A 15,772-nucleotide genomic window follows, 5' to 3' on the forward strand; every position below is an offset into this window, starting at 1 on the left:
CTTGTATGCTTTGCCCTCTAAGGGTGACTTTGCTTTAGCCACGGGAATGGAGTGGCTTTTGGGGTAGAAACAGCCTAAACTTACATAAACTTCGAGATAAACAAGAACTATCACAGCCCATAAAAACGAAAACAACCAGCAGGTTAAAATTATCCCTATGAAGAAAAAGGAATTTCACATTATGAAAAGTTTTTTTTTAAATAATCTGCCAAGTACACATTAATACCCCCAAACAGGCCTTAAACAGTCTGAGGGATGCTTGAGCTAAAATCTTATAAATTGCTCTGGAATATTTGTCAAACCACCTGCCCAGAACATACTGTTTATATTCATAGTGCTGTCAAACAAGTGGACTATCGTCATTGGATGAGCTGTTTGTCAGCCAGAGGCTGGCTCAGCTAGAGACCATAGTTAAAGGTTTCTAATCCTAATTTTTCCGTTTAGTGATTGAGCCTGGACCCCATTGTTTGGGATGCTTGTGGGGACATGAACTGCATTCTGTCTTATGCTGCAGATGCTAAAGAAAATATCTGTCCAGTCCCCCCTTCCCTCAGCAGAACACCATGGATTAAATCTGAAATGGTGTAAGTGTTCACATCCGGAAAACTGAGCTGAGTCTGTCTGGAGACATCTGTATGGATCCTATGGACTAGTATGAAAAATGATGATTTCTATGTTTTCTATAGTGGTTTCCACCCTCATGCTAAGGTTTGTGTTTCTGAAATCACACCACAGCCACCCATTTTAAGGAAGTAGGAAGTTATAAACATTCAGGAAATTAAGATTGGAGGACAAAGATTATGTGATGGTTAATCTTATGTGTCAACTTGGCTAGGCTATAATTACTTGTTTGGCCAAACACTAGACTAGATGTTGCTGTGAAAGCATTTTGTAGATGTGATTAACATTTACAGTTGATTTTGAGTAAAGGAGATTACCCTCAGTCATATGGGAATCAGGTGAAGGCGTTAACAGCAAAGACTGAGGTTTATCAAAGAAGGAGGAATTCTGCCTCAAGACTTGTAACATCAGCTCTTCCCCAAGTTTGCATGTTGGTCTGCTGTAAGATTTCAGATTTTAGCCAGGCATGGTGGCACATGCCTGTAATCCCAGCTACTCAGGAGGCTGAGGCAGGAGAATCACTTGAACCCAGGAGGCGGAGGTTGCGGTGAGTCGAGATCGCGCCACTGCACTCCAGACTGGGAGACCGAGTGAGACTTGGTCTCAAATAAAAAAGAAAAAAAAAAAGAAAAAGAAAAAGAAAAAGATTTCAGATTTGCCAGCTCCCACAATGGTGTGAGCCAATTCTTTAAAATAATTCTCTGCATGTGTGTGTCCTATTGATTCGCTTTCTATGGAGAATACTGATTGATATAGATTTCAAGTGAGTCTATTTTATTTGGTACATGTTATAGATCAAAATAATGATGAGACGTTAAGTGCTGCCATTCTACATGATATTACACATATCCCAGATTTCTGATTTTGTTTAGGTGCCCAGACCCTCCTTAATACCCCATGTGACGCACTGGAAGCTGGTGTGACCCCCAGCCATAGGTGTGGTCCTGGTTGATCTAAGGGTGAGCCATCCCCTTCCCAATGATTGGCTCAAGGGAGGGGTCATGTGATTTAGTAAAGACCAATGAGCTATGAGAAGAGGTTTGCTGTAAACTTTTACTAAGGTTCATCGTCATTCTTCCAAGAGGCTTTACAGAAGCAGTATTCTCTCTCCCCTGTTGGAGGAGAATAAAGAAGCAGTAGCTACTGCCATGATGTCCCCATTGTTACTGACAATCCCTGGCACCTGCCCTTTGATAGAAAATAACATGAGCTTCTGAAAATGTTGTTGAGCTGATTGAATCTCCCAGCCCCAAAGCCTGCACTGACTCTGGGCTTCCTTTTAGGTGAACCAATCCATTTTCTTATTATGGAAGCCTGTTTGAGCCTGGCTTCTTGATAGTTGCAGCCAAATGACCAGGTTTCCTTGCCCTTAATTTCTTCTCTGCAAACTGGGAGAATAGAACTGGATGATCTAAGTTCTCCTCAAGCTCTCAATGTCTGTGAATTGCACATTCAGGTACTAGCACTAACAATGTCAGCAATATTTGTCAATTACTACAGAAGATAAATGTTATTATAGGTATGTTTCTAAATAATATTCATTTTTAGAAACAGTAAAATGACATGTTAATTTTAAGTCCATAAAGTATAATTTAATGCCATTTTTTTTTCAGTGGTCTTAACCCTAGTGAACCACTCAGCAACAGTAACTTTCGCTAATTTTTTTTAACACAGAAAAAGCTCTAACAAATACAGTAAAAAGAAAAACCTAATAGAAAAATGAGGGAAGGATAAGAACAAACTTCCCAGCAAAGAAATACAAATGAGTCTTAAAACCCATTTATCCCTAATGCTCCATTATTGGAATGCTAAGCATGTGGGAGTTATTTATGTCCTACTGCTCAAGGTCATTGCTAAGGTCTGATTGCAAAAATTCAAAAAATTGCAACCTCAGGCATACATGGGTTAAACCAATGAAGAGATGCTCAACCTCACTCACAGGGAAGAGGAAAATTAAAGAGAAATGCAAATTAAAGCGATGGCAAAGGTTTTTTTAAGCTACAAGATTGGCAAGTTACCAAAAAGTTTAATAACACGCTGTTGGTGAAGATCTTTTAAAATCAACTTTTATCCCAATAATGTGAATTATCACTGAGGACCAGCAATTGAAGGTTTCTTAGACCATTTTTTGTTGCTACAACAGAATACCACAGATTGTGTAATTTATGAAGAAAAGAGATCTATTTGGCTCACAGTCCTGGAGGCTGAGAAGTCCAGGACTGAGGGACTGCAACTGGTGAGGGCCTTCTTGCTGTATCATAACTTGGCAAAAGGTAACACATGGCAAGGAGTTGTACCCTAGAGACAGAGAGACAGACATTTTCAAAAAGTGGAGTCTGAAAAATGGAGTAACTAACTCACTCCCACAATAACCAACCCACTCCGTGGTTATGGCATTAACTATGAGGGCTTTGCCCTTATAACTTAGTCACCTCTTAATACTGCCTCAACGGCAATTAAACATCAGCATGAGTTTTGGAGGGGACACTCAAATCATAACAAGAGGTAAGAGTGAAATAGTGCAACTTTCATGGAAGGCAATTTGACATCATCTGTAAACATTACAAATGCATATACCCTTTGGCCCAACAATTTCCCTTCTGGAACTTTATCCTACACTTCTACTTGCCCATGTATAAAATGTTATTTGTAATTGCAATGTTTGGAAACAACTTCAATATGTATCAATAAAAAAGATTAGTGTATCCTAGATTTATACACTAGAATAATTCCCAGATGTTAAAGAAATGAAGTAGCTCTCTAGATGAAAAAATGGAATGATCTCTATCTTAGTCCATTCAGGACACTATAACCAAATGCCATCAACCGTGTGGCTTAAAAAGAACAAACATTTATTGCTCTCAGTTCTGGAGGCTGTGAAATCCAAGATTAAGCGGCCAGAAGATTTAGTGTCAGGTGAGGGCTCCCTCTCTGGTTTATAGATGGCAGCTTCTTGCTGTGTGCTCACATGGTGGAAGGGAATGGCTAGCTCTTTTATAAGGGCACTAACCCCAATCATAAGAGTTCTGCTCTCAATTTAATTACCTCCCAAGAGCCCCACACCCTGAACCATCACCTTAGGGGTTAAGATTTCAACATATGAATTTTGAGGGTAAATAAACCATCAGATCATAACAATCTCTACATTCAAGGTGAAATAAAAAGAGCAAGATGGACTGGGCATGGTTGCTCATGCCTGTAATCCAAGCACTTTGAGAGGCTAAGGCAGGAGGATTGCTTGAGTGCAGGAGTTTAAGACTAGCCTGGGCAACACAGGGACACCGAGTCTCTATTTAAAAAAAAAAAAATTAAAAAGAGCAAGATGAAGAACAATGACTGTATGCTACCATTTATATTTTCAAAAAGGAACAATTAAATATATATGTAGAGATAAACTAGGAAGCTATGGAAGAAACTGGGAATTGTTGTTAATCTAGAGATTAATGACAGAAACTAGAAGACAGGAGTGAGAGAGCGGCTTAACTTTTCACTAGATAGCTTCAAAAATTTTTTTAACATATAAGTCTACATCAGTTATTTTTTTAATTAATAAACAGAGAAAAGTCAAGTTATTATAAATACATTTCCTGATTTGCTGTAACGACTAATTCTGAAGCTAAATTACAGAGCTTATATTTTGGATAAATAATTCATGATCAGATATAAACAATGATTTGGCACATTTGTTCTCATTCCCTTTTGTGTCTAAGTAAGGGCAATAGAAAAAAAGATCTCCAATTAAGGGAACAAAATGAATCTTACTTACAACATTTTAAAAACTAGTTTTGGGGGCATTTGGCTTTTCCATGCATTCTACCCTGATGTGCCTAAGGCAGATGTCTTCTAACTCAGTGTCTTATCATTCATTTAAATCCACTTGTTCTACAAATATTCACAAAATGCTTTTCCTGCACCAGGCACTGGAGCCCCACTAGAAAATAAGCTCAGCACACTGCTATTTTCATGAGCTCAGTTTTCTCATGATTGTCATCCTTCAAGCCATGTGTAAAGGAAGATGATGTAATCAGTAAACTGAGAACTGCGGGTCCTAAAATATGGAGAACCCACAAGCAGAAAAACTTACCATCTGGGAAAAGAAGACAGCAAGCACTCATGGTCCATGGAAAACCATTCTAGAATTAACCTTTTTCAGTCTAGGATTTCAATGCCTCGATAAATATTTATTTTAGGAAGACGAATAAGAAGGAAGGGAGGGAGGGAAAAACAAAGAAAAGAAAGGGCCCAGCTGCAAAATAATCCAGAAGAAATAACCTCTGAACTTGAGATTAGTACATTTTAACACATTCATTAATTCATTTGCTTGTTTGACAAATATTTACTGAGAGCATACTATGTGCAAGGCACTCACCTAAAAAGCAGAGATGAACCAAAACCCTCTGCCCTCATGAAGCTAAAATGAAAGACAGATAGATAATAAATACCTTGATGCATAACCTATTGGCAGGCGGTAATAAGTGCTATCAACAAAGTAGAGTAGGGTATGAAGGTAGACAAAGGGATAGGGCTACCGTTCTAGGCAGGCACAGGGGAAGTTCTCTCTAAAAGATGCTATTCCAGCAGAGATTCTAAGGAAATGCAGGAGCCATGTAGCTACCTGGGAGAGCATTTTCTAGGCAGAGGAAAGAACAGAACAGCAGCAAAAGCCCTCACATGAATGGGTACTTAGGAGGTTGAAAAGTCAAGAGGCAAAGATGAGTGGATGACCTCATGGAGTTTAGCAAAACATAGCTGAGAAACAATGGCAGTGTTTCTTCCAGCAAACACACCCAACAGTTATGTAATTTCACACAGTGATCCTGGATCTTTAAAGCAGAAACAGAATCTTCTTATTTACAGACAAGGTAGGAGCCTGCCCACATGGGCCGGTGTCAGTAACACTGACCAATTGCCCTGTGACCAAGAAATATAATATTTCCCCAGCACTCACCAATCTATGGATTTCCTTCTATAAGAACAATGCTTTGAGGCCCGTATTTTGAAGTGAGCTTCAAAATATAAAATACCTTAGAAAGATAATGCACAGATTTGAATTCATACCAAGGCAAAAATAACTATTATGTGATACTGCTGTGAGCAGTCTAGGTTTTCTAAATTCAGGCGAGGACAGGGCATTCAAAAAATTAAAAACATACAATATAAAAGCTAGAAGTCCCCAAACCAAGCCTCAGCTGCTGTGCTATTTTCTCTCAGACAATGGCTGAATAGAAATATTCTTTCTCCCCAAAGAGAAGAAAGGTATTTCTGTGAAGCTACCATAGCTTGTTAGAAATACCCCTTGGGGACATATGACTCCCTTTGGAGTCTAATTATATATTCACCCAGCGGTATTCTGATCTAAATTTAGTTATCTGAGAAATACCCAGAAAGGGAATACCATCTGCAGACAGCTGCACTAGGTAATTACACATTGTAAATTAATAAATTGACCTTGTTTTATATAACTCCAATGTGATGAATTCTGCAAGTGTAATAGAGCCAAAGACACAAATCTGAAATAACCTAATGAATAGATGGAAGTGCCTCTGGACTTTAAATCTGTGAACTCCTTGGTTAGATCTCACTAGTCTAAAACCTTTCCAGATTCAGTATTTAAGGAAAATCATTCCCTGAATGCAGACCATGGAAGAATTCATTCATTCTACAAAAGATATGGATACCCTGGGCTAGGCATAGGATTTCTAAGAAAAAATAGGACCTGCCCTGCCCTCTCCACATGAGGCCACCATGTCTAGCAATTAAGCAGTGGAACCAAGACCCTCAAGGTCAAGTTAATACTCACATTCAAGATCCTTAACTACTATTGTTTTATTGTCTCAAAGAAACTTCATCACAGGAGTTACCAGTAGATTTTAGATTCTTCAGTTTGGAGCAGATCTCTTTGTTCTGAATAACTCACTGGAATGACCCTCTGGTGACTTAAATGTAAATCTGGTAACTTCCTCTTCTGTTGGGATCAGGGTGGAGAGGTCTGCACAAGAAGCACAGGGCCTCACTGAGACCTCCATCCCTTCTTGTTAAGATCCAAACTGGTGATTTGCACTCCAAGTTTCCTAGCTGATGCCAGATACCAGAGGGAAAGGGGCAGGGGTGTTCAGGATGGAAAGCTTAGCAAAGGAAGGAAAGAGGAGCTCTAGACCTGTGGCCTGGATCCAAACATCCAGGAGCAGGCATTCATATCAGAAGGCAAGATCTAAACATGATGTCTAGTTGATGCTGATACCCATGCTGACCCAGCTGATCTAAGAAGACAGTCATTACTTAGTAACCACTGAGTGAGGGCATGTGGGAGAGAGAAAGATGGAAAAATGAAAGAGCTCATCACTGAGAACCTCTGGACCGCAGGTCTGATGAAACGCAGCATGAGGATATTCCCTTAAAAACGTCTGAAGTTACCATTTTGGTAAAAACGTCAGCAATGTGTAATACGCAAAAACATGAGAATGACAGTTCAGCACCACAGCATCACTCTGTCCCACTCCCCTGGCAAACGTATGTCATGTCCATACATTCTTCATTCTCTGATACTCCCTGCACATCGGATAGCTGCAAGCCTCAGAAACTTAAGCAAAAGGGAACTTGTTGGAAGGCTGCCAAACAGCATGCAGAATCCACAGGATGACTAAAGAAGTAAGCTTGGAAAATGGTCAGGAACAAGGCTGGACAGCAGGAAGAATGGCTTCAGGACAGAGCCGCTGGGTCTGCTTCCATTGGAAACTCAAGGCCAAGACCGACATGGACTCTGAACACCAGAGGGCATCTTCTCTCAGCTGTTCCTGCATCTTTGTATCACTCCCTGGGCATGTAAAGTCAAGGCTGGAAGGTCCTGTCCCTCACTCTGGCTGTCAAGGGCCAGGGACGGGGAGGCTCTCTCAATTTCAGGCTCTGTACTGTAAGGATGACCCTGCCTCCCTCCCCTTCTCTGCCCCCGCTCTCCCCAACCCTACAAGACTCACACCAATGGAGGAGGCTCTAAAACTAGAAAGTAGGTGTGGTTTGGGGCAAACAATGACATTTGGATGACAGTTGGTGTGGGAAGTTGGAGATGGAGGCAACAAAGACAAAGGAGGAATAAACTCAGCAGACAGCAAATCTAAACTCCATGTAATTTAGACAGGGTCTGTCTTTAAATGTGTAAAGATGCTGAAATGAAAAGAATGAATCTGACTGTGAGAATAACCCTGAGAAGAACTCCTTGATTAACTACAGAAGATACCTCTACAAAAAAAAAATGACAGTCCTACCTTCCTTGAACAGTGTTATGAAAGATTTCGAGAAACAGGCTATTGAAAGCACATCTCAACCACACCTTGGAATTAAAAGTCAAACAAATTTAATGTTGATCATGTGTTTGTCTATATGCTAGACATGAATCAAATTTATGATATAGTAAAGTTGCATTTTTAACATAATCCAGGTATATTTTATGCTATCATACATTAGTGCCTATTTTATAATTCAGGAATATTTTATTCTATAATACATTAGTGCCTGTTTTATAATCCACGTACTTAGTACGTTTATACCTATTTTATGACCTCAAATGTAATTTTATTACTTGTATGATTATAAAGGTTTATAGATGTTGTGGTTTTACATATATTTTATATTCTTAGTCTGGTTTGTAATTTCTTTCAAACAACAGTATAACCTCCAAAGCATTTAAGACTGACCCTGCCTCCTGCAAGAATCTACATGATGGCATGGTCTCCAGAGACACAGAGCAAAAATGGAGGCCTGGCCACATGCCATAGATACTTTTATACAAAATTTGATTTATTATCATAATAAAATGATCAGGTTTTTTGGCTGGTTTTTCCCTGAACCTATAACTTTACAAAATTACAAATGCCTATGGGGTTTTCCATAGTTTGTATTTTCCAAAATAACATATTCTAGTAACGTATTGGGGCTATGATGGACATTTCTGTTGACCAATATAGGAAGAGGCTGTAAGGAATGCATACAGGAGGAAAAGCTGAGTAAAGAGCAAGCCTGGGCTCCACTACTCACCTGGGTTAATGGATTATACCAAAGCAGATTGCAAGGAAGTATTTCAAATTGGTCTTTCCCCAGCCTTGCTTTTCTATTACACTGGCCCCAAATGCCTGCCTCCTGAGAGTTCTCCAGGAGCTCAATGTTCTGCTCTGCCTATGCTGTGCTTTTGAGGTGAGTTGATGACAGAAGTAATTCTGGAATATACCTTAAACTCATGGAACAAAAACATGATTTGCATTTTCATAACTGTCACAATCTAAAAGTCTACAGTCTTGGTAGGATGGACTGATTTGTGTCACACCAAAATTCATATGTTGAAGTCCTAACCCCCTCTCAGAATGTGGCCACGTTTGAAGGTAGGGCCTTTAAAGAAGTAATTTAGTTAAATGAGGTCAGTTTCTCGAGGCTGCTCACATTCCCTGGCTCGTGGCCCCTTCCTACCCTCATCAAAGCCAATAATATCACATGTGTCTGATGCTGCTTTCTTTATCACATCTCTCTCTGACCACAAATGGGAAAGGTTCTCTGCTTTTAAGGACTCCAGTGATTAGGACCAGCAGGGTAATCCAGGAGACTTTTAAATTTTGGAGACTTCTGATATGCAACCTTGATATGGTTTGGACCTGTGTCTCTGCACAAATCTCATATTCAACTATAATCAACTGCAATCCCTATAGCTAGAGGTGGGGCCTGGTGGGAGGTGACTGGATCATGGGGACGGATCCTTCATAAATGGTTTAGCTCCATCCCCTTGATGCTGTTCTCTTGATGGGGAGTAAGTTCTTACGAGATCTGGTTGTTTAAAAGCGTGTAGCACCTCCCCTACTTCTCTCTCTCTCTCTTTTCCTCCTGCTCCAGTTGTGTGAAGTACCTCACTCCTTTGCCTTTCACCATGATTGGAAGCTTCCTGAGGTCTCCCCAGAAACAGAAGCCACTATGCTTCCTGTACAGCCTGCAAAACCATGAGCCAATTAATCCTCTTTTCTTTATAAATTACTCAGGCTCAGGTATTTCTTTATAGCCATGTAAGAACAGACTAATACAAACCTTAATTCGATCTGCTATGTGACTGCTACTGCCATGTAACTTAACATATTCACCTGTTCCAGAAATGAGGATTTGGACATCTTTAATAGATGCCAGGAGAGAGTGGGCCATTTTTCTGCCTTCCACACTATATTACCTTGAAACGACAGAAGCTTAACATACTTAAAGTTTATTTACCTCTCACCCCAAACTTATTAAGGTTCACATGTTTTCTCCTTGGTGTCTCGTGTCCACATGGTGACTCAGGGATCTGGGTTATTTTCATCATGGGGCCATCATGTCAGGACTCTCCATTTCCAGGAATGTTTTCGATTCTTGTGCAGCAGGAAAAAAAACAAGATGGGATCTTTTAGGACCCAAGACAGTAATTGGGAAACACGGTTTCTGTCCTTGATTTCATTTGCCAATTCTGATAGCAGATTTATTATTCCCAAACTCAGTTATGTTGATAGGAGCCTTCTCTGCCTAACAAGATTGTTTATGCCTGAAACTCTACATTTGTCTTGCCACTTCCTCCCAAGATTTAAGTCCTGCGTCTGAACTCCAGCCTGATGACTAGGATTCAGCATGGGCCTGTTGGTCATACATCTCCTTCAGGCCCAAGATCAATATATCCACTTCCATAAATAGCATCTGCACCTCAAACTGTCCAGAACTAAACTCGTGGACCCACACAAACTTAGTGTTCCTCCAAGGGACTATTTGTCCATTTGCTCGAGCCTAAAATCCTTGCCACTCCTTGTTCCTTCTGCCCATATCCAATCACCATGGCCTGGTGACTTTTAAAAGTTGTGGTAAAATATGTGTAACACAAAATTGACCATCTTAAGTAATTTTATCTCTGCAGTCTCACTGAATCCATCCACTTTCCACACATCAACAGCAATGACACAAGTCCAAGACAGCATCTCTTGACCAGAGATGCTGGACCAGAGATTACAGACTGTCAGTTTTTTTTCTGACATCCCAGCTCCTTTTCCCTTCTAACCCATAAATCATCAGCCAGAATGACTTTTCAAAACACACACGATGCTCCCTGTCACACACATGTGCGTGCATACACACACACACCCTCCAATCCACTATTTTTAATGTGGCCATAGTAGAGCTCTGCATGATCTAGCACTTTCCCCAGGCTACCCACTCCTGGCACTGTGTTCTGCAACCTGGTCTTTATTTTTATATTTATTTATTTATTTATTTATTTTGAGATGGAGTCTTGCTCTGTCACCCAGGCTGGAGTGCAGTGGCATGATCTCAGCTCATGGCAACCTCTACCTCCCAGGTTCAAGCAATTCTCCTGCCTCAGCCTCCCAAGTAACTGGGATTATAGGCATTCACCACCATGCCCAGTTAATTTTTATATTTTTAGTAGAGACAGGGCTTCACCATGTTAGCCAGGCTGGTCTTGAACTCCTGATCTCAAGTGATCCTCCCACCTTGGCCTCCCAAAGTGCTGGGATTGCAGGTGTGAGCCACCAAGCCCGGCCAGCAGCCGGTCTTTAAGGGTCCAGGACTTCTTTTTCCCCAGACTTCTTTTTGCCTTGGGGTTTTCCTCTTGCTCTTCCTTCAACCTGGAACACCATCCATTGTCCTCTTTACCTACATCATCTTCTCTTTCTCTCTTCCTCCTGCTCCAGCCATGTGAAGTGCCTCGCTCCCTGTTGCCTTCCATCGTGATTGGAAGCTTCCTGAGGCCTCCTCGGAAGCAGAAGCCACTATGCTTCCTGTACGGCCTGTGGAACCCTGAGCCAATGAATCTTCAGAGCTTTGTTCAAACATCACTACCTCAAGGACATCTTCCCTATGCCCTGCAGACCACATCAGCCCCACTCCTACTCTCATACCACTGTGTCATATGACTGTCATACTGCTGCCACGGGCAGGTTTCCCAGGAACAAACTTTAAAAGGAAGGAAGTTCTGAGACATGCTACAACATGGACGAACCCTGAAAATACCTATGTGAAAATACCTATGTGAAACCCTAGGTGAAACCCTGTGAAACAAATCAGTTATAAAAGAGCCAATATTGAATGATTCCCCTTATATGAGGTACCTATAGTAAGGAAACTCATAGAGACAGAAAATAGATTAGAAGTTACCAGGGGTGGGCTGGGTGCGGCGTCTCGTGCCTGCAATCCCAGCACCTTGGGAGGCTGAAGTGGGTGGATCACTTGAGGTCAGGAGTTCAAGACCAGCCCGGCCAGTGTGGCGAAACCCTGTCTCTACAAAAGTTAGCCAGACGTGGAGGTGGGTGCTTGTAATCCCAGCTACTCAGGAGGCTGAGGCAGGATAATTGCTTGAACCCAGGAAGCGGAGGTTGCAGTCAGCCGAGATCATGCCACTGCACTCCAGCCTGGGTGACACAGCAAGACTCTCTCGCCAAAAAAAAAAAAAAAAAAAAAAAAAAAAAAAAAAAAAAAAAAAAATTACCAGGGGTGGTCAGGCACAGTGGCTGACTCCTATAATCCCAGCTCTTTGAGAGGCCAAGGCAGGTGGATTGCTTGAGCCCAGGAGTTTGACACCAGCCTGCGCAACATGGCAAGACTCTGTCTCTACCCAAAAAAAATGCAAACAATTAGCTGGGCATGGTGGTGAGTGCCTGTAGTCCCAGCTACCCGGGAGCCTGAGGTGGGAAGATCACCTGAGCCCAGGAAGTCAAAGCTGCAATGAGCTGTGTGTCACTGCACTCCAGCATGGGCAACAGAGTGACACCCTGTCTAAAAAAAATTAAAAAAAAAAAAGAAGAAGAAGAAGAGGAGAAAGGAGGAGGGGGAGGAGGAGGAGGAGAAGGAGGAGGAGAAGTTGTTATCAGGGGCCGAGGAAGAAGAAAATGAGGGGTTATTGCTTAAATAATATAGTTTCTGTTGGGGGTGATAAAAATGTTTTGGAACTAGATGGTGGTGATAGTTGCACAACTCTGTGAATATAATTAATGCCACTAAATTGCATGCTTCAAAATGACTAAAATGACAAAAATAAATATTTACCACACAAAAAAAAGTGTGAAAGAATAGACGGAAAGGGAGGTGGTTTCTTGATGACTCCTGTTTTGATAGACGGAAAGGGAGGTGGTTTCTTGATGACACCAAAAATCTAATTAGAGATCCATTGGTTCCTGCCTACATAGCCTGCAGCATCTTTTTCTTACATTAAAAGGTAAGACTCAGGTCTTACCTTCTGATTCTGAGCAAGAATATCAGAAGGGAAGCCACTCTCAGAAATCCGTCAGCAGGGAGGGCTTGCTGGCAGCTCCACTGAGCTGCTGCCTTCTTTTTAGTGTATTCGCTACTTGTAGGAAAAGAAAAGCCCTGTGCGCTTCAACTATGACTTTAAGTGTTCTTTTTACTAGGCAGTAGTCCATTAAATTAGATTTAATTAAAGTTGATTTGATTGATGAACTAAGGTCTCATAGTCTCTCCAAAGATAACATAGGTTTGTGTCATCGATCCAAAAACCTCTCACATTTTGGCAACCATGTGGCAAAATGATTTATTTCCTCAGTAAAACCAGGCAATACTATTGATCTAGAGAAACATCACTTCAGTCATTCCTACGTAGTAGAGGTTCTTAACTGTTATTAAATCAGCTGTTCACTGGCTGACACATCACAAATTGAAACTACACACACAAATCACACGACTGAACTTGAAAAGCCAAACCTGTTTTTATGACAGCGTGGAAACTAGAAATGGGATTTCACTCTGCCGAGGTTATCACATGGAAATAAAAAGAAATGCAAAATACTCCTTTTAAAAATAATAAATAGCATAAATCATGTGGACAGCTGACTGTTACATGGTAACATTCCTGTGGGTTTTGCACTAATAAGAAGCTGAATTAAATTGATACCTGTGCATTCTCCTATACAGTTCAAGGAAATTAATTTAGCTCTCCACCTGTGTGAACAAAATGCTTTCAAAATATTAACTATCTGATTCTTATCACTAAAAAACATTTCGTTTACACTTATATGCACATGGGACTTTGCTAAGCACTTTCTAAGCAATTCAGACTGATGGATTATATAATCTAAAAATGCAGTTTTCCTATTAAAAAGACAACCTGGAACTTGTTTATTTAAGTGCGAAGCAGCACTGACTTTTTTTTTTAAGTTGGATTATTTCTGGTCATAAAAATGTGGGGAGGTCTTATTTCATAGGAAAGATGTGTCTTGCCAGACCTTGTATAATTTGAACTTGCATAATTCAAGAATGATTTTCTCAAGGGAATAAATATAAAATAAGACAGATGTATTCTCAGAGCACATTTACAAGTTATAACATATTTTTTGCTTTAAAGCTGTTTTTCCTGTTCCCAGCATTACATCTAATATTTCATGGAGTATTGTCTCCCATATTAACTGCACCATGGTTCAGAGTAGTCCTTTTCCCTCCTTCCTGGCGTCTTATCACATGTAACTTCCCTTCAAATGCTGTTGATTTGGGGGAACATTTTTCTTTATTTTTTTCTTTATTTTTTTTTGTTTGAGACGGAGTCTCGCTCTGTCGCCCAGGCTAGGGTGCAGTGGCCAGATCTCAGCTCACTGCAAGCTCCGCCTCCCGGGTTTACACCATTCTCCTGCCTCAGCCTCCTGAGTAGCTGGGACTACAGGCACCCGCCACCTCGCCCGGCTAGTTTTTTGTATTTTTTTTAGTAGAGACGGGGTTTCACCGTGTTAGCCAGGATGGTGTCGATCTCCTGACCTCGTGATCCGCCCGTCTCGGCCTCCCAAAGTGCTGGGATTACAGGCTTGAGCCACCGCGCCAGGCCGGGGGAACATTTTTCAATGTAAACGCTTGCATCCCTATTTTGTGAACATTTGAATGACGTTGTTATGAGTTGTAAAAATACTTTGCATAATAATAACTGTGAATGCTAAAACAATAGCATAATAGTAACTAAAATCACTCGCAGAAGTCCCAAAATGCAAACAACAGCATGGTTTATTGAATCTTGCAAAACCGGGTTGGTTTATCTGTTTACCAGCTAAAATGATCATGTTGCAAAAGTATAAGCAAAGACTACAATATTCACTCTATCAGCTTTAAAAAAATTACATGACTCTTGATAATTTGTTTTAACTTAGTGGATTAACATCTCTCTTTTTTTTTTTTTTTTTTTTTTGAGACAGAGTCTGGTTCTATTGCACAGGCTAGAGTACAGTGGCATGATCTCTGCTCACTGCAATCTCCACCTCTTTGGTTCAAGTGATTCTCATGCCTCAGCCTCCCAAGTAGCTGAGACTACAGGCACGTGCTAACACACCCAGCTAATTTTTTGTATTTTAGTAGAGACAGGGTTTCACCATATTGGCCAGGCTAGTCTTGAACTCCTGACCTCAAGTGATCAGCTCACCTCGGCCTCCCAAAGTGCTGGGATTACAGGTGTGAGCCACCGCACCTGGCCCAGATTAACATCATTTTAATCTTTATGCAAAATAAGATTTTATTGATACTTTTACATGGATGTTTTTGAGTTTACATATTCCAAACTTGCAGAAACAGATTATTTTTACTTCTAACCTAGTGTGTCCTCCTCTGATGGATTAAAGCCAACCATCAACTGACGTCCACATGGATCCACTTTCACTTTTACTTTCCATTTATGTAAAAAATGTGGTAGGATCCGGATGGGCATCTGTAGCAGGTACAGTTAGTTGTATCTGCTTTTACTCTAAACTCTGTCTTCTTCCTACTGAACAAAACCTTACTTTTGTTCAGTTATGTACCCCTCTGCATGGCTTAAAGGAAGATGACCCCAATGTGACCTCCAGGGTGAGACCCTGAGAAGTCTAAGGCGATCATGGGGGTCCCAGGCCCCTCACCAGTTTAAGACTGGGTAGGCATATGGTGCACTTCTGTCTGTTGATATAAAATGTGAAATCTGCTTGGGGACAGGGGTGGGAAAGGCATGTGGGAAATGTTTCTTCACTTCTTAGAAAGAGACAGTGGAAGTTTGGAAGGGAATGGTCCTTTTTCCTCTGGATGCAGTTATGTCCAAATATGATGCCTAGAATTACAAGCCATCTTGATGCCAACCTGAGAATGAGACCAACACTCAGAAGGGAGCAGAGGCAAACGCGTC

At 41.0% G+C, this 15,772-nt stretch overlaps 1 long non-coding RNA gene across 1 annotated transcript in view; it reads right to left on the reverse strand.

Moving 5' to 3' along the window:
* The window catches only part of LOC115895512, a 285,166-nt gene that overhangs the window by 260,358 nt on the left and 9,036 nt on the right, over nucleotides 1-15,772 (reverse strand). The window contains exon 2 of the long non-coding RNA XR_004055710.1: nucleotides 9,862-9,998. This is a non-coding gene — a long non-coding RNA (uncharacterized LOC115895512). The remainder of the gene's footprint in view (nucleotides 1-9,861; nucleotides 9,999-15,772) is intronic.

Source organism: Rhinopithecus roxellana, chromosome 21, assembly GCF_007565055.1.
Source record: "Rhinopithecus roxellana isolate Shanxi Qingling chromosome 21, ASM756505v1, whole genome shotgun sequence".
Classification (NCBI taxonomy): Eukaryota; Metazoa; Chordata; class Mammalia; order Primates; family Cercopithecidae; genus Rhinopithecus; species Rhinopithecus roxellana.